The sequence below is a fragment of the Octodon degus genome, unplaced genomic scaffold, assembly GCF_000260255.1.
Source record: "Octodon degus isolate 3935 unplaced genomic scaffold, OctDeg1.0 scaffold00026, whole genome shotgun sequence".
Lineage (NCBI taxonomy): Eukaryota > Metazoa > Chordata > Mammalia > Rodentia > Octodontidae > Octodon > Octodon degus.
The window spans coordinates 1,407,625-1,422,784 of NW_004524602.1; the positions used below are offsets into that span (position 1 = coordinate 1,407,625).

The 15,160-nt window shown below is 35.7% G+C and overlaps 1 protein-coding gene and 1 pseudogene across 3 annotated transcripts in view; one reads left to right on the forward strand and one right to left on the reverse strand.

Moving 5' to 3' along the window:
• The window catches only part of LOC105741841, a 9,033-nt pseudogene extending 2,966 nt beyond the window's left edge, over positions 1 to 6,067 (forward strand).
• Scaper (S-phase cyclin A associated protein in the ER) overlaps positions 1 to 15,160 on the reverse strand; it is a 438,975-nt gene that overhangs the window by 230,544 nt on the left and 193,271 nt on the right. The window lies entirely within an intron of this gene.

The window sequence follows — 15,160 nt, forward strand, 5'->3', positions numbered from 1 at the left end:
GGCACTGAGTAGTGGTGGGGGGCAGCCCGAGGGGCTGGGAGTGGGTCCGGCCCACGCTGCGCCTGGGCTGGGACTGGTCCCGCCGGCGCAGGGTAGCAGGAAACTCTCCGCACACTCACCGGACCTGGGCTAGGACTACGGTTTCTCTGACTCTAAATTCCTTTTCTTCCTGCTTCTCTGAATGTTTTTTGTCTTCACAAATCCTCTGAAATGTTTTTCCCACCCTTGATTACCTAAGAAATTTCTATTTACTCTTCATTCTTAGAACAAATATTACTTTCTTCTACTTGATTAGTCCTTCAAAGCACTGTTCACAAGTGAATTAAATACTTAACTAAATTGTTCAATGAGTGCACCTTCCATGCAGTTTTTAAACAACAACAAAAATGTTCTTTATTTGAACTGTCTCACATAGTAGCTGCCAGCCATAGGTGACCATCAATCACTTGAAATATGATTACTGTGATTGAGGACCTGAATTTTAAATTGTACTTAATTTTACTAATTTAAACAGCCGCAAGTGATGAGAAACTATTATGTTAGACAGCGGGGAGACAGAGTATAAACTTCAGGAGATAGGCTCCTTTTCTCCCTGATCATTGCTTCAGTCCTACCCTATGACATGTGACCTATACAGATGTACACTCAATAAATGAATGAATGGTCTAGATAAGACATGTGTGTTTTGTTTTGTTTTCCAGTAGCAGGGATTAAACTCAGGACCTTGTGCTTCCCAGGCAAGTGCTTATTCTACTAAGCTATCTCTCCAACCGCTGACATTTGTTTTTCAATCAAAAAGTATCCATAACAAAGTTACAAAATACTTTCATGTACTTATATCAGTAACAATCTCAACTAATTTTATCCCTATGAAAAATGAAGAAACCACAGCCCAGTGAAATGAGGCCCCTTTCCCAAAGTCACAGAGCTGGAAGACACTACCACTGGGAATGAACACATCAACCTTTCATCTTTCAATCTCATGCTATGTCACTATACTTTAGTCAAGTCAATTAAGTTTCACTCACAAATGAGTCATTTCCTACTAAAAGAATAAAACAAACAGCTCAGAAGGGCATTAAAGAGCCCAAGTTCAATGTTAAGCTGTTCATATGAAGTTCAGTGTGGTAAGTCAGACTACAAACCCTACAAACAGCAGTACCTATGCTTAAGTTCTGCTCTAGCACATATCATGTGTATGAATCCCTCGGAGGTTTTAGCTTCTCTGCATCTCAGTTTCTTCATCATAAAAGGGGTGAGGGTAGGAGCCATATAATAGACAGACAGGTATCTCTCCTTTCAGAGGCCTTGAAAGTTGGAGGTAATAGCTAATACCAAGCCCTAAAGCAGATTTTCAATAAGCGGTTTTAACTATTATTACTCATTAGCACAATGCCTCAATCTAACAAAAGGAAAACAAAACATGAAAATAATGGCACTATACTTCTTTTTCCTTCTAATCAAATATGGGCTAGAGTCCCATCTGATTAACACTATTGACTTTATCATGTAGAAAAATATTGGCAGAGAACTTCATTGTGCGATAGGTAAGTAACCACTTCAGCTTTCAGCTGAATAAAGTCTGCACACTATGTAACTAAATAACCAGCCATAGCAACAGAATCTAGCTATATTCTTACCAAGAATGCTCACATTCCACTGAAAACCAGTAGTACTTAGGCAAGCACAAGGACCATTTTAATTCACAGAATAAAAGAGGCTTATATTTCACCCTGAGGTAAATCAAATCTGGGGTTTATATGAAATTACCTTCAAGGAAGAATGCCAAATCAAGGGGATGCTTTGGTAACATGAGATAAACCTCTGTGTCATTCCCTCCCTCCACACAAGTACCACAAATAATATGGGCCTTCTTAAAGACAAGAAACATCAGATTTGGATGCATACTATAAATAACTACAGAGTACTGCAGAAGTCAAACTGAAAGCTCTATTTTCTCTACAGTACAACGTCAAGAGATGCTTAGAGGGGGCAGTTTTTAACATAAAAATTGTTATTTGGTTGCTTCTAGCAGGTTAATTTTTCTAGTACGAAAAGAAAAATGGAGGCTTCATGACTTCTTGCCTAGAACATGGGGAAAATGTGTCGGGCTTTGTGGAGAATATTGTAAGAGGAGACATTTTCTTCTCAGAACTTGAACAAATTCCAGCAACAACTCTAAACTCAAATCTGTCACTGGTAGATGTGAAATGGTAAAGGATCTAAGGAGCCTGAACTTTCATCACAGCAAAGTTCGGAAGGGAGGAGTCCAATAGAATCACAAGATTGCAAAAATACAGGAAAGAAGACTGAGTCTACTCTGGGAACTAACATTTACTCCTACTGTCATAGCCATGAGGACATAAATACATTAATTACTTTCCTTTGTTTGGCAGGTATATTAGGACTATCAGTTCTCTTTCTTACTTTAAATAGTATGTTTACACCTGTATTTCTAAGCTTAAGGAACAAGTAGCATCTTTTGATTTCCTGTGTAAAATAAAAAATAAATAACATATATTATTTCATATAGCAGACCTATGTCATTTTTGCTGCCAGTATCCCTCCATGTGGAAAAGCACAGCATCCAGCCCTACACTTAAGACACATGTGCTGGTGGTGCCTAGAGGTGTCAGATGCCCTGCCCTTAGGCCCTCCCAGTTGGAAAGGTCTAAGGCGTGCATGGGAACTATTTTAAACACACAAACACATTTACATCTGTGTTTATATATTAGAAAACACATGGGGCTGGTGAGATGGCTCAGTGGTCTAAAGCATCTACTTAGAATCAAGCTAAGCTAAGCAAAACACAGGGACCACGGTTCAATCCCCCAGCACCACATGCCAGCCAGCCTCCGCCCTCTGGTGGGCTGAGCTGGCCACACACACACACACACACACACACACACACACAAAGTAAATAAATAAATAAAATAAATAATAAACTAAAAAAAAAAAAAAAAAAATCTCTCTGTGGAGCTTTCTTTAAAAAAAAAAAAAAAGAAAAGAAAACACATGTTAACACTAATACCTCTAAGTCCAATTAGCTATCACAGAATTGTCTATGATGCTCCTGACTGTATTTTGAACTGTTACAGTCCAGGAGTGAGTAACATGCCTTCTACTATCTTAATATATTTACTTATTTGATCAATTCTTCTCCAAAATGCACTGCCCATGCTATTAGGCTCTGTCAATTTCAGTTCTTTTGTGCTCCTTGCCCTACTGGGTTTTTGGCACCCTCTGCCAGGTTCAGACTTCCTCCCATAGAGAGGCCCCACCTGCTCTGACTCCTACAGCAGGCAACAGGGGCCCTTCCTACAATAATGTTTCTTTCCTTCTGCTTAAGACCTTGAACCTCCTGGAGGCCGGGAAGGTGGCTCAGTGGAATAAGTGCTTCCCTGGCAAGTGCAAGGGCCTGAGTTCAATCCCCAGTTCTGGAAAAAAAAAAAAAAAAAAAAAAAAAAAAAGACCTTGAATCTCCTTATCAGGAAACCAAGCTCTTCCCACCTTACTTGGGCTCTGAAACCTCAGCATACAACTGCTACCTCACCTAATGGCCTCAGCACTGAATTTTTCTGAAAGGAGGATAGGTAACTGGAGAGAGAGAAAACAGCTTTCCATTTTTGAGCTGCAGTAATTTTATTTTCAGGACTTGGATTGAATGCAAGAATTCATACTTGCTAGGCAAGTCTACCACTGAGCTATATCCTCAGCCCTTCATGCTTTCAAATTTTGAGACAGCATCTTGCTAAGTTGCCAGGTTGCCTCCAACTATCATTCCTTGCCTTGGGCTTTGGAAGAGTTACAGGTATGGGCCACTGTGACCAGTGCTGGAGTAATTTACATGGAAAAATTTATTTTCCTCTACTATTTGGTTACCAAGTTCATACAGAAAAGGCAAGAAAAAAATGTGTAGTTGTTTCCCTTTCTTTTCTAGTCTTCAAAGTAAGGACACACTTGTCCTCCCAGCAGCATGCCTATCATCCTAGCACTAGGGGGACCGAGGCAGGAAGATCTCAGTGTGTCCAAGGCCAGTCTGTGCTACATAGTAAGTTCAAAGCTACCCTGAACTACATAGCAAGACCCTGTCTCAAAAGCAAAAACAAAACCAAAGTAAACAAGGAATAGGTATCCTACTTTTTTCTGAGGGTAAAAGTTAATTAAAAAATCATGAATTCATGGTTTTAACTTATTTAATAAGTTTTAATCAGCTGCAATTATCCATTCTAAAGTTTTTATTGTACTATCTTTGGCCAGTAGGAGACTCTTCAAGTCAGTTCCTCAGTCCACTAACAACAATACATTAGCAGTCTTGGAGAGTTTTCTTGTCATCTCTCATGACAGCATATTCCTATCTGGTATTAGCTATTTCCTCAAGAAGCCCCTGTTATTTTTCATGTGAAATGATCTTTTAAACCCCCAGTGGGTAAGCACTAGGGAAGCTCACTGCTTTCATGGTTGTCATTGTTTTTAGGCCTCTTCAAAGGACAGAGCTACTGACAATGTGTCCATATATACAGATACATATGTATAAAACGGTATATAGATACACACTTTTTAAAAGATAAAATACCATACAAATTCATATAATTTAAAGTTACCTCTATTAAGGGTTTTACCTGCTCTACGATATTATACCTACCTTCCTGATTCAACTGGGGATTCAGGTTCTCAGGGCCAGAGAGAATAAGAGAATTCTAGTCTCCACATTCTCTTTTATATTTATCCCATTTTATATGTACAATATTGTATTACAATATTTCTCAAAAGAAAATTTTGTATAACCTAATAGTGATAAAATTAGGGAATGGTTAATTTTTTGGCATATCCTTTCCCTGATCTTTTTCTCAGTGATACTATACAACTATCTGGGATTTTGCCCTTTTATACATATTCTCTTCCATCTTACTCCAACTGGATAATCTTACAAAGAAACTGTAACTTATATGGCCTTATTTTGATGATGTTGGGTAAGTTATTCTGCCTGAAGTTCATTCTTTATCATGTTTTTAAATGCCTATTTTATTTTGTAGAGCCTTCTAGTTAATCACTCTACCACCATGTCATAGCCCTAGCCCTAATATTTTCTATTTTAAGAGAAGTTTTAAGTTCCAAGAAAAATAAAGCAGAAGATACTCTAGTAGTATTTAAGATTTAAGAAAAAAGTACGGGTACAGGATTTGTTACTGGCAAAACATGTTTAAGGACACAAAATTTGGATGTATACAGTATTTAGGAATGAGAGTATATAAATATAAAAATAGGACACTTTGGGGAAGGGAAAGATACTTTAGAAATAAGGTGGTGGCCCACTCATGTGCTGTTCCCTGTATGAGGGGTAGGGGCAGAGTGGAAGCCTTGGCCCTATCTGTGTCTCCATCTACTGTGGTGCTCTCCCGGTAGGAGGAGGGGCCAGCGCTGAAGTCAGATCCAGATCTGCAGCCCCAGGGGCTAGATTGGGACACCCATGGCTGGAAGCGCAGACTGCCAGGCCTTCACAGATCTTACTGGAAAGATGAAACACCTATGTTTGACTCAAGTCTGCTCAGAGAAGTGGACTGGAGCCAGAATACAGGGACATTTTCTCCAAAACATCCTGGAGAAGGCTTGGTTTTGAGGCCCCTTTGTATTGCTGACTTAAACAGAAGTTTTTTTGTTTTGTTTTGTTTTGTTTTTAAGGTACTGGGCCAGCTGACAGAAACTGTTGTTGTTAATCCAGAATAGTTTATGAAATCTTTTGAACACATGAAAAAATCTGGGGATTATTATGCTATAGTTGTGGAAGATATGACCCTAGGACAGAGTTACTATAGCAACTCTGATAATCAAACAGAAATTTATCCATTCCTTGCTAAGACAGGAAGAGTAGAAGATGTTACCATGAGTGATGAATGCTAAGGAAAGCAACTTGGCAAACTTATTGTCAGTCCTTACTTTGTTAAGCAAGAAACTGAACTGTGATAAGATTACTCCTGAATGTCTTCCTCAAAATGCTGGTTTCTATACAAGGTTTGGATGTACAGTATCTGAAGAAAACTACATGTACCAGAGGTTTCTAAACTAAAATTCTCCTAAGAGAATTAACAGAGCTGATGTTGCAGCAACACGATGGTCTCCCTCAACACTGAACTGAAAAATCCTGATGTAATATTCTAAGTATAATGACATTTTGAAGATTACCTTGGGCTGGTGGGACATGCTGTGAGTTTCAATTATAAATATTATAAAGGGGATGACTTGTAACCAAATGAATATATTTTTAACTTGAATCTTTGCTTGCAATGTATTTTTCTAAAGTTTGGCTCTATTTCTTGGTAGTAATGAGGGTAAGTAGTAAGGAACTGTGCTGCTCATTTTTAAAAAAAATTGACTATGGTTGTTTCTTAGCACATTCATAAAATTATTTTTGTTTCAAAGAGATATTATTTAAATATACTTGTGGATGTCATTTCTCACAGATTAATTATAGAAAGGTAGATCAAATACAGTACATCTAACATTTGCTGATCCTATACTCTGGTTTCTCTTCAGATTGTATAAATCTTTTGCCTTTTACTAACATTTGCTGATCCTAATATTGGCAAACAACTTAATCAGGCTCTTAAAGAATTATAAAATTGATAGGATTCAGAGTAAAATAAAAATTTTACTTATCAAATATTTATATAGATATACACAAAGTGCTACCTATATTATCTGTGAAATATTATTCATTATAATTACCTAAGAATGAATAAAAGGGTCAAAACTAATGTATTTCTTCAGTGAATTAGCAACTCTTGGCATATGTACTTTTACCTTTTTTATGGGTACTGAGGCCTTCTTTTTGTTTAATGTTTTTGTGAAACATGCAATATTACAAAATTGGGTGGAATATTTAAAAAATTTTCACACTGAATTTGTCACATTCCTAAAATGTTGATGATAGCTTTTCTATTTAATGTGATTATAATGGTGCTATTTTTTCTAAACTCCTATCTTATTTATTTTGAATATTTTTTAAAATTGAAGAATTAACATACTTTATTAATGGTTCTAATCTTTTGCATTCCATGTTAAAAAGGTGGCATTTCAGTTATGATTTTATCCAGTTGCTCAAAGCAGGGTTAGGCAAATTACTGCCCACTACTAAAACCAGCCACTGCCTATTTATGAATAAAATTTTACTTGAATTATTTTTAAATGAAGTTTTATTAGAACTAAGCTATATGATTCATTTATGTTTATCTGTGGCTGCTTTATACTACAAAGACAGATAATCAAATAGTTGAAAATGACATCTTATGGCTCACAAAACCTAAAATATTTACCATTCTATTAAAGTATCTGCCAACTCCTAGTTTCAAGTGGTGATAAAATGGGCAGATAATAAATATAAATGTACTAGCTATTTTTAGATTTTAAAAAATCCAAATATATAGAGAATATATAGAGATCTGCAATTAAGCAATAAAAAAGGCAATACAATAAAAATGGAAAAATATAAACAGACATGTGTCATAGGAAGACATATGAATGAACTGTAAGGGCATGAAAAAATATTCAATACCATTAGTCAGCAGATACGTTCTCATTTTAAAAATGAGATACCATTGCACACCCATCAAAATATCTAAATTAAAAATTAACAATCAAATATATTATAAACATGAAGCAATAGGAACACTCATGTATGGTTGATAGAAATGCAAAATGGTAACTATACTTTGAAAGAAAAAACGTGTGATGATTCTTATGAATCTAAAGGCATATATGGCCCTACCCATGCATTGGTAGGTATTCACTCAAAATTATGACCTTAATCCGAGACTTATTTCCAAACCTAGAAACAGCCTTCAGAAGAATGGATAAATAGACAGAGTCTATATCCACTCACAGGAAGACAGCCTAGCAACAAAAAGGACTGGACAGACCAACAGGGGTGAATCACAGACCATGCTGGATGACAAAAAGGCTTCTACAGAGTCCATGCTCAGAATGGTTGTCTGGGTCTTGAATGAGACTGAGTAGATTGACAGAGAAGGCCATATAAACATTTCCTGGGATGATGATAACTTTGACAAGTGTTTATGATACACATGTATATGTACTAGTCAAAACTCACAGCACCTTTAAGAGCTATAAATTTGATTGTATGCAAAATTTCCCTCAAAATAGCAAAAAGTAACAAATAATACACACAGGTAACAAAAGGGAGTATATATGTGATAAAGATAACAGTCCTAGGCTTTATATAGTGAATGCATAATTTCCACTATACAATTCTTTCAAGCTTTTTGGAATTTTTTTTTTCTGTAATTAGGACAGGGTCTACAGGGTCTACAGGGTCTCACTATGTAGATCAGACTCATAGTGATTCTCCTGTGTTCAGCCTCCCAAGCACTGAGAATACAGGTGCATGCCACCATGCCCAGTCTCCACCATCTCAGTGCATCCCTGGGGTGGGACCAGCACCGCACTCCTGGGAAACGAACCCCTGCTGCTGCACTCTGCGTAAGCAGGCGCTTTAGTCTGCTGAACTATCAGGCCAGCCCTCAAGCTTTTTAGAATTTTTGACATTTCTCATAATGAAATAAAAAACATAATTATGATTATATTATATACCACTTCACATTAAATAGACAATATTTTTCAAAAAACAAGGAACAGTTACAATACTGACTCCACTAGCATACAAAGAAAACCATAAAATTTGAAGTTAGAAATCACTAACACTTAAACAAAACTAGTAGGGAAAAAGGACCACACTTGTTTCAAAATATTTGATAAATTATTTCTAAATAACTTCTGGTTGAAAGCTAATTAATTACACAAGTGAATGAAAACAAAAGCACTATTAAATACAGAACTAGTTATAAAGGAATTAATGAAGTTAAAGTGACAATAAAATAGCATGAAGTTTTAATTAATACACTTGAAAGCAACTTTCAAGGAGAAAAAAAATATTTCAAAAAGCTTATTCAAGAATATAAATGTCCAATCTCAACAAAGCTAAAAAAGATGTATTGAGAAAATAAAATGCTATGTGTATGAAGATACAAAAAAAAAAAAAACCAACTAAAAAGTAAACTGTAAAAAAAGAAAACAGTCACAGAAAATATTCTAGGCTAAGTACAGTGATGTCTATTGTGGTTGGGTGCTGGATGTTATCAAATGCTTTTTCTCCATCCATTTATGTGATAATGTGATTTCTCTTCTGTTGAACCACCATTGCAAAAATGGAGTAATTTTTACTTGTACATGATTTTTAATTATCTTTATAACTGTCAGATTAAATTTCTAATATTTTATTTAAGATTTCTGCTTCTATGTTTAGAAGTGATTTTGGTTCACAGTTATCTTTATTTCTAATGTCTCTGTTTTGGATATTAAGGTAATGATGGTCTCATAGAATGAATTAGGCAATAGTCTACCTGTTCATAACTTCTAAAATAAGAGTGCAGAGAATTGGCATCACTACTTTCTTAGGGTTGATAAAAATAGATCTGAGCCTGGTAGTACTCACTGCTTTGGAAAATTATTAGCTATTCATGAAAAAAACTTAATACATATAGGCTTATTCAGACTCCATTTCTTTCAGTATGATTTTGGCAGATGGTGTCAAGTCAGTCTATGTGTCTAGGTTATCAAATCTTTGGGCAAAGTTACTCATCATTTTGCTTTACTATTTTGTGGATAACCATGAGATGTGTAATGGTCTCTTCTTTTTTGATATTAGTAATTTTTATCTTCTTTCATTATTTTTCTTAACATGGTTAAAGGTGTATCAACTTATATTTTCAAAGCATCAGATTTGGGTGTGTTCAACTAAATGGAAAGCGAGAATTTAAGGATTAAACAATGAAGAGAGGGCAAGGAGAAAAGCTAGGAAACATGGCAGGGGTAAAATCATACATTTATATATACAAGAAGGTTAAGGAAATGGTCCTGAGAATCTCCAAGAGGTTTTTGAAACTAGCAGTTAATTGGTAGGATTCTCACCTTGACTAACTATATATGCTGATACTTGTGAACTAAGCAAACTGCACTGCAGATAGAAATGTGTAATACTAGGGCCATGCTTGGAATGCCTGTCATTCTGGTCTTCTAAAAGCATATTGCATCTAGTGTCATATCAATTACTACTATACTCTCTCTCAAGCAAATGTTTATTTTAAAAAAGGAAAAAAAAGGTAACAAAAGAAAACAAGAGACAAGAAAAAAGTCATAGGGCTGTCCTGCTACAATGTTGTATATGGTTAGAGGTCTAAATCTCTGTGTAAAAAATTGTAATTGGTTATTTCTTTTTTTTTTTTTTTTTTACTATTTTTTATCTTTTAAGATTTTTTCACATTCTGTAGGGATTTAAAGTTTAGCATATCAATGATTGATGGAAAATACCTGTTCCACATTATGTTTAAGGCGTTTGATAATCAGACAGATACTGATGTTAAGCTCAACTGCCTATGTTACAGGGCAATAATATCATTAAGCTTCTCTTCTGGAGGGTTAACAACCTAAGTTTGCAGACCAAAAAATTAGAGAAAAGGAAGGGCTACACGGATAGCCAATATTTTGGACCTACCTTCAAGGTCAGTGAGGACTCAGGACATAAGAGAACCTGTACTGTAACATCTTGTATCTCAGTGGTATCCCAAATTTTCTGATCAAGAAGATTATGGGGCCACAGAGGAAAGTGATTGACCATGTAGAGTGTGCCTAAGGAGAGTCACATGGAGAGAAAACATTCTCTCAGGTTTTCACAGAGAGCAAATTGGTCAAGCAATGGCCATGACTCATCCACATGACTGACACTGACAAAGGATCTAAAAACTGTTGTACAGGGTTTCAGGATAAATCCAGAGGGGATTTGATTGACCTTATCACATACAAAAATTACATTCCTTGTTATATAGGTCTTGTTTTATCTTGGTCTTAACCATCCAGCAGAAAAGTATAAAAATGAGATATAAAAAGTAAAGCCATATTAATATGCTGAGCTGTAAAAGGCTCAAGTCAACAACTTTGGACAATGCCAGTCTTGCACAATAACCTGCTACTATTATGGACTACTGGACTAAATTGGATTACTTTGCTGAATTCACACACCTACAATATTTGAATGGCAATGGAATACCTATCTCTGACAAAACTAAACAAAAAAGGGGGATATAAATGAAGGAACATTTTGTAGTGAAAAAATATATATCTATATACAAAATAGGATAGATATATAGCTACTTTCTCTTAGTTCAGTGAGAAGACTTGTACTAATAGTGTTTGGACAAGATATCATATCTGCATCTTGTACTATGAATAACTATGAAGAAAACAACATGCAATATATTATTTATTGTAACTATCCTAACATGTTTTGAAACTGTCTCAATGCTATTTCTTTCTCAGTAAAATTAATATAAAAAAAGATTTGGGTATTGATTTTCTCTATTGATTTCATGTTTTCAAGTTCTACTGAAAGTCAGATTTCTACTAATTTTTAGTATATATTTTTCTTCTACTAACTTTCAATTAATGCACTCTTCCTTTTCTAGTTTCCTAAGATGGTAACTTACATGATCGATTTTAGGCCTTTCTTTATTACTAGTACATTCATTTAATGCTATTAACTTCTCTAAGCATTTTTTTCATTGAACACCACAGACTTGGATAGATAATTTTCATTTTCATTTAGCTCAAAATATTTTAAAATATCTCTTCAGATTTCACCTTTGAACCATGTGTTATTGGAAGTGAATTTAATCTTCAAATGTTCAAGAATTTTCCAAATATCTATTACTGACTTTTGGTGCAATTCCATTGTGGTCTGAAAGCAGACTTGATATGACTTCAAGTCTTTCAAATTTGTTAAGGTGTCTTTTACGTCCAGAATGTGAGCTTCATAAGAATACATAATGTGCTGTCACTGGATGAAGCAGTCATTAATATTTATCAGATAGTTTACGCTTTCTTCAGTGACTTGAAATTCCACCTTATCACTGCACAAGTAATTTACTTCTGTGAAATAAACTATTTGCTAAATTAGTGTCTTAAAATAAAAACTGTGTATTTCCTCTCTGCAAAATCTGGGGCTTAGCTAGACAATTTTTCTGGTGGCCTAAAGTAACGTCTATGGGAGATGTGATCGTTTGGGAGATGGGCTAAGTGATGACTGGTCCTGGATGGCCTCATTTCCTTGCATGGAATACTCAGCAGGGACAGGAAGGACAATTGACCTATCACTCCTTATGATCCCTTATCTACACATAATTTGATCAGAATCCCTCACATGGGAGTCACAAATGAGCAAGTGACAGAGAGAACAGAAGCAATAAGTCCTGTGAGACACAGGTTAGGAAAGCAAATATCACTGTTGCCACTTTCTGTTTAGTGAAAGTTGCCACTTTTCTTACAGTTTTCAGACAGTAAAACAAGAGCTAGGTGTGTTAGCACATGTCTGTAATAACAGTACTTGGGAGACTGAAGCAGGAAGATTGCTGTGAGTTCCAGAATAGTCTGGGCTATATAATGAGTTCAAGGCTAGCCTGAACTACACAAACCCTGTTTCAAAAACAAAACACAAAATGTGATAAAGAGTCTAGTCCTTGATGAGAGAATTGTCATGACTCCAGGAATGGCTCAACAATTTCTGGCCATCTTTGCAAACATTGTACCAGTTGTATATTAAATTTCTTCAAGCAAGGGCCAGTAAAATAGCTCAGTGGATTAAAGTGCCTGCAAGCAGGCACAGGGGCCAGGGGTTTGATAAATAAATAAAATAAATGTTTTAAACATTTTGATGTATTTATAGACTATTTTAAAAAATAGGGTCAGGGAGATGACTTAGTAGAATAAGCACTTGCCTGGCAAGTGCAAGGGCCTGAGTTCAACCCCCAGTTCTGCCAATAAATAAATAAATAACATAACATAACATAACATAACATAACAATATCATCCAGGGCCGGCAAGATAGCTCAGTAGTCTAAAGTGCCTGCTTTGGCAAGCTTAGATAGACAGAGGGGACCATTGTTCCACTGTTCGATCCCCAGCACTGCATACTGCACCAGCGCCCCCCTCAGGACAGGCTGATCCAGCCAATAAGTAAATAAATAAAAATAAAAAATAAACAATAAAAAAAAATCCAAACACTGGTATTTCTCTTCATAAGCAAATACATTCTTAAAATACTGTTACATATGTTATCTCAGTCTTCCATTATTCTCTTTTAAATTTGTTGTTTTTTTAGAAATTCTCACATTTTTTGTGTTCTTTAGAACGATTTTTAGTTTCTTATGAATAAAAGAAAAAGGTTACAGTGGCTGGGGAGATGGCTCAGTAGAATGAATGCTTCCCTGACAAGCACAAGGGTCTGAGTTCAATCCCCGGTTCAGCAAAAAAAAAAAAAAAAAAGGTTACAGAGATTACATGTATAGGAATATCAGTGAATCATTTGCTGTCATGTGTATTATATTCAAGAGTATTAGAAATTTAGCATACAGCTGGTGTAACATTTGCAAAGATGGCTAGCAATTATTGAGCCATTCCTTGTGGAATGCCAATTGTCTCCTCAAGGAATGAGGAGATATTTTGTTTTATCCCATTTTGCTTTCTTTTGTTTTGAGACACAATCCAGTTATACAAGCTATTTTTATACCTCTGTAAGCATTTTATAGTTTTCTTTCTACAGATTCCCTCACATTTTGAGGGTTTATTCTTAATTTTTTCCACTATTAAATAATGATACATACATTTTCTTGCTTTTTATCACAAAGAAAAGCTAATTATTATGTTTTGTATTCTGAAAGGCAAGTTGCCCTCGGTCTTCCTAGTTTCATAAGAATTAGGAATAATTCAGTCACATAAGTTTGACATAAGGTAAATTTTACCAATTGCTAATATCAAATTTATTTGATAATCAGCCATTTTATTGAGTTGATTTGTCTTATTGTTTCTTCTAGTAGTTCTTCATTTGATTTTCTGGGCTTCAATATACACAGATTTATAATCTTGATCATTTTGTTACTTCCTTTAATATTTTAGCATGCAATGTCTAATCATCCCAAAATAATAATAAATGAAAATAGTTATCTGATGTATACCTTATTTCTGATAGGCAAGAGTATTTCTACTGTAATGTAAAAAATGGCTACATTAAGTCTTTAATATATCTGCACCAACAAATGGTTATAAATATTCTTCAATCTGGAATATTTGTTCATCACTATTTCAATATTAATAACAGTCATCCTCATAAATAAATATTTGGGCATGTTTTATATTATTTCACTGAGTGGCCTAGAAACCAAAACAGGCTATGTGGTTAATACACATTATTTTTCAACAACATTGCTGATTTGTCCTTCCACCAACAGTGTATATGGACACTTTTCTTACTGTACCTTTGTCAGCAATATTTTTGATGGGCAAAATGATGACTTTTTCTTTTCTTAGCTATTGTTTAAGTACATTTATGCCTTAATGACAGCATCTAAACAGCTTAGTTTCATTTACAATTTCTATTCTTGTCTAAAATCTTATCGGAATTAGAGACTTCTATTTTCCCTAAGGATTAGCCCTAAGCACAATTCTTAGAGATCTTCTCAGAGGAATTAACAGCACAACCTCACCTTCCCTAACTAATCTGTGAGCACAGGGTTTCTCAACCTCAGCATGACTCACATTTCAGCTGAGATCATTCTTTGTGGTGAGTGGCTATCTAGTACACTTAAGAATGATGAACAGTGTGCTCAGGCTCTACCCACTTGATGCCAGTCATGTGTTCTCCCCAAACTGTGCTAATGAGAACTGTGCCCCAGTGCAGCCAAATAGCCCCTGGCAAAATTACCTCTACTTGGATACCATGATGTTAAGACAATAACTTTCTACGAGGGCCGGCCAAATAGCTCAGCAGAGTAAAGCACCCACAAGCAGGTGCAGGGGCTGGGGGTTCAATCTCTGGGCCTGCTGTGCCAGCCCCGCCCCCGGAGCATGCTGAGATGGCAATTGAGACTGGGCATGGTGGCACACACCTGTAATCCCAGCTCCTGGGAGGCTGTAAACAGGCAAATCACTATGAGTTCAATCTAGTAGTGAGAACCTGAACACACTGTACACCCTTTCCTAAAATACAAGAGAGAGAGAGAGAGAAAGAGAGAGACAGAGAGAGAGACAGAGAGAGAGA